The sequence below is a fragment of the Seriola lalandi genome, unplaced genomic scaffold (assembly GCF_002814215.2).
Source record: "Seriola lalandi dorsalis isolate HSWRI2012SDOR001 ecotype SW California unplaced genomic scaffold, Sedor1 jcf7180002054462, whole genome shotgun sequence".
Lineage (NCBI taxonomy): Eukaryota > Metazoa > Chordata > Actinopteri > Carangiformes > Carangidae > Seriola > Seriola lalandi.
Window position 1 is genome coordinate 59,314 of NW_019525015.1, and position 4,764 is coordinate 64,077.

The following is a 4,764-nucleotide window of genomic DNA, read 5'->3' on the forward strand; positions in this document are numbered from 1 at the left end:
TGTCTTGAAGCTGGCCGTGGCCCTGGTGGAAGCAAGGGGCCTGCGGGGGCTTTCTGACAGGAGGGTAGACAGACTCATCAGGCTCTGGCACCACCTGCTGGAGCCCGACAAATGGTGGGCCGTCTACCCTCCCAGACACCAGGAGGGGCTGGCCAAGGGGTGGTTCAAGGCAGTTAAGGGGAGGGAAACCTCCTATCCTGTGGAACAGAATGTTGAGCGGTATTATTAGCTTCAAATATCAACGTTTCCTCTAAGGAAGATCTGATCTACGTTAATGCACTCTGCCCTCTACGATTACCTTTCAGCTGTCTTGTCGGAGTGAACTCGGGTCCCACAACATGGCCCAGTGTCAGACACTGAGGGGAGGCCATTTGCAGCCAGCTCTGCCGTCCTCACCCCAAGGCCATGCAGTACTGAGGGATCACCACATCTCATTGGACCCTCATCCTGCAGGACTACGTGGCCATTAAAGAGGCAGTGCTGGCCAGCCCGAGGCTGATGACAAACATCCAGCTATTTGAGGTGAACGGGAGGACCTTGTCTCAGTGGTAAGAGTTTGTCATGTTGCTGTGTTGTAATCTGTCCTGTGATTTCTATTCAAAAAGTCTGAAACAGTCTGAAAGACAATGTTAAGGACAGCCGATACTCAAGCTGTTGAGGATGGGCGAAGTGGCTGTCCTTGATTCAGGTGGGACAAGGACAGCTCTTCAGCTTTTACGTTCCAGGGGAGCAGTCTGGGCCCTCTGACAGGGGTCTGCCTTCTCACCCTCCTGATGAGGAAGAAACTCAACCCTTGTTTTGATACTGGCGCCCCTCCCCTCACGCCGCTCCAATCATCCTCTCCACTGCCCATTCCTCATTTGGCCACGCCTGTTTTATGTACTGCTTTCAGTTGCAAAGCCTTGCAAGGAATACCAGTCATTCCATAAAATGCAATGGGCAGCCGTCCTCATTCCTCTTTTTGCCATGCCTGATCTATGTACTGCTTACAGTTGGAAAGCTTCGCAAAGAACACCAGTGATTCCACACATGCAACAGACAACCGTCCCCATTCCTCATTTGGCCACGCCTGCTCTATATACTGCTTTCGGTTGCAAAGCATAGCAAGGAACACCACTCATTCCACACATGCAACAGGCAGCAGTCCTCATTCCTCTTTTTACCAGTTCCTCATTTGGCCATACCTGCTCTATGTACTGCTTACAGTTGCAAAGTCTCGGAAAGAAAACAAGTCATTCCACACAAGCAACAGGCAGCCGTCCTCATTCCTCTTTTTGCCAGTTCCTCATTTGGCAATGCCTGCTCTTTGTAATGCTCAAAGTTGCAAAACCTCGCAAGGAACACCAGTGATTCCACACATGCAACAGGCAAACGTTCCCATTCCTCATTTGGCCACGCTTACTCTCTGCACTGCTTTTGGTTGCAAAGCCTCGCAAGGAACACCAGTCAGTCCACACATGCGACAGGCAACCGTCTTCATTCTTCTATTGCCAGTTCCTCATTTGGCCACGCCTGCTCTATGTACTACTCACAATTGCAAAGCCTCACAAAGAACACCAGTGATTCCACACATGCAACAGGCAACCGTTCCCATTCCTCATTTGACCACGCCTACTCTCTGTACTGCTTTCGGTTGCAAAGCCTCGCAACGAACACCAATCATTCCACACATGCAACAGGCAGCCGTCCTCGTTCCTCTTTTTTCCAGTTCCTCATTTGGCCATGACTGCTGTATGTACTGCTCACAATTGCAAAGCCTCACAAAGAACACCAGTGATTCCACACATGCAACCGTTCCCATTCGGCCATGCCTGCTCTATGTACTGCTTTCGGTTGCAAAGCCTCGCAATGAACACCAGTCATTGCTAACATGCAACAGGCAGCCGTACTCATTCCTCTTTTTGCCAGTTCCTCATTTGGCCATGCCTGCTCTATGTACTGCTTACAGTTGCAAAGCCTCGCAAGGAAGACCAGTCAGTCCACACAAGTAACTGGCAACCCTCACTTTTAGTTGTGTAGCGTACATACATGGCCTGGCATCAGTCAAAAGCCATTAAGGAAGTTCATTATAAGGACCTGCAGAGTTAAGGACCCACAATTGATACTTTGCGACTCTTTCCACCATCAAACTATCAGATTGATAGGAAACAGAGACAAAGGACCCCTCTTCCACAAGCAGACCATGCTGTTAGCGTGGCCGAACGACACAGAACCAGACCAAAGATCAAAGGGTCAGCTCCAGAGGATCAACCAATGGACACCAGACAACTGGAGACTATAGGCAAAATCTCCAGTTTGTAACAATAAGACTTTGTTTAATGATATTTGATTGTTTCTTGTATAGGACAAGTAACAACAAAAGGACTGATTAACACTAAGGTGTGAATCCTGCTCTGTCTGTGCCATGCATGAACACACAAACGCACACACACCAACCTCCCTTCCTCTGTCCCTCTCTAGATAAGAGTCATAAACTACAACCCACATTCCAATCCTGGGTAGTGACCAGCAGAACACTCTTCACAGACACAGATCACAGGATGAATGTAAAATTAAATATCTAACTGTTCCCTAATTTATGAGATTTTCCTATGCAATAGTTTAATCCCAAACTTCTATCCCATAGACTGTTTGAAATGTAACATGTAGACTTTAAGACAATGTCCTTCATGTGACCATACTGTCAGCATCCTTCACACGAGGTAACACACACTACATGACATCCAGAATGTCCATATTATCATTATTACAGTCGAAGAACTGCTGTGTAATCCATATGTATAGACCATTAGCTTTGGGAAATGTTTATATTGTTGTTTGATCAATTAACCACTTGTATCATAATTAATTCCAGGTTTGAAGAATGTAATATGAAATCGTCATCGTCGTCGTCTCCCGCTTATCTGGATCCGGGTCGCGGGGGCAGCAGCCTCAGCAAAGAGGTCCAGACGGCCCTCTCCCCACCCACTTCCACCAGTTCCTCCGGGAGAATCCCGAGGCGTTCCAAGGCCAGCCGGGAGATATAATCTCTCCGGCGTGTCCTTGGTCGGCCCCGAGGCCTCCTCCCGGTGGGACATGCCCAAAACACCTCCCCGGGGAGGCGTCCAGGAGGCATCCTCACCAGATGCCCGAACCACCTCAACTGGCTCCTCTCGACATGGAGGAGAAGCGGCTCTACTCCGAGCCCCTCCCGGATGACCGAGCCCGGCCACCCTGCGGAGGAAACTCATTTCGGCCGCTTGTATTCGTGTTCTCGTTCTTTCGGTCATTACCCAAAGCTCATGACCATTGGTGAGGATTGGAACGTATATCGACTGGAAATTCGAGAGCTTCGCCTTCTGGCTTAGCTCCCTCTTCCACACAATGGACCGATTCAGCGCCCGCATCACTGCTGACGCCGCCCCAATCCGCCTGTCGATCTCCCGCTCCATCCTACCCTCACTCGTGAACAAGATCCCGAGATACTTAAACTCCTCCACCTGAGGCAGAGCCTCCCCCCCGACCCGGAGCAGGCAATCCACCCGTTTCCGGCTGAGAACCATGGCCTCAGACTTGGAGGTGCTGATCTTCATCCTAGCCGCTTCACACTCGGCCGCGAACCGCCCCAGCGAGAGCTGAAGGTCAGTGCTCGATGAAGCTAAGAGGACCACATCCTCCGCAAAAAGCAGAGACGAGATCCTCCCGCCACCGAACCCAAACCCGCCCACCACCCGGGTGCGCCTAGAAATTCTGTCCATAAAAGTTATGAGTGTTCTCCCATCCCTAATAGGTGGCATCACAAGTATGGGAGTAGATGTATCTTCACTTATCAATTACACATTTGTAATAATAGCATACTAACTGCTTAATTACACGATTACAAAATTAACTAACACAGTACGACCAAAATCTCTTTGACACTGAAAACAATTTTTTCAGCTGCAACAGGAAACCATCCCCATTCCTCATTAGGCCACGCCTGTTTTATGTACTGCTTACAGTTGCAAAGCCTCACAAGGAAGACCAGTCAGTCCACACAAGCGACAGGCAACCGTCCTCATTTTGCCAGTTCCTCATTTGGCCATGCCTGCTTTATATACTGCTCACAGTTGCAAAGCCTGGCAAGGAAGACCACACAAGTAACTGGCAACCCTCACTTTAAGTTGCTCTACGGCAGCAGATGAAAATGTGGAAACGCTTCACGAATTTGCGTGTCATCCTTTCGCAGGGGCCATGCTAATCTTCTCTGTATCGATTCCAATTTTTCATATGTGCTGCCTTAGCAAACACATTGGTCCTTGTGCGACGGCTGCATTATATGCCCAGGTCGGGAGATCAACCCCGTTGCAGTGGTGCAGACTCAAGTTCTCCCATACCTAATAGGTGGCATCACAAGTATTGGAGTAGTTGTTTCTTCACTTATCAATTACACATTTGTAATATTAGCATACTAACTGCTTAATTACATGATTACAAAATTAACTAACAAAGTATGACCAAAATATCTTTGACACTGAAAACAATTTTTCCAGCTGCAACAGGAAACCGTCCCCATTCCTCATTAGGCCACGCCTGTTTTATGTACTGTTTCCTGTTGCAAAGCCTCACAAGGAACACCAGTCAGTCCACACAAGCAACAGGCAACCCGTCCTCATTTTGCCAGTTCCTCATTTGGCCATGCCTGCTCTATGTACTGCTCACAGCTGCAAAGCCTCACAAGGAAGACCAGTCAGTCCACACAAGTAAAAGGCAACCCTCCTAATTCCTCTACGGCAGCAGATGAAA

General features: G+C 48.8%; 1 non-coding gene across 1 annotated transcript; it reads right to left on the reverse strand.

Moving 5' to 3' along the window:
• Positions 1-4,162: 4,162 nt before the first annotated feature.
• On the reverse strand, positions 4,163-4,269 carry LOC111658609 (U6 spliceosomal RNA). The gene has a single exon (XR_002761008.1). It is a non-coding gene; the product is annotated as a U6 spliceosomal RNA (small nuclear RNA).
• Positions 4,270-4,764: the final 495 nt, after the last annotated feature.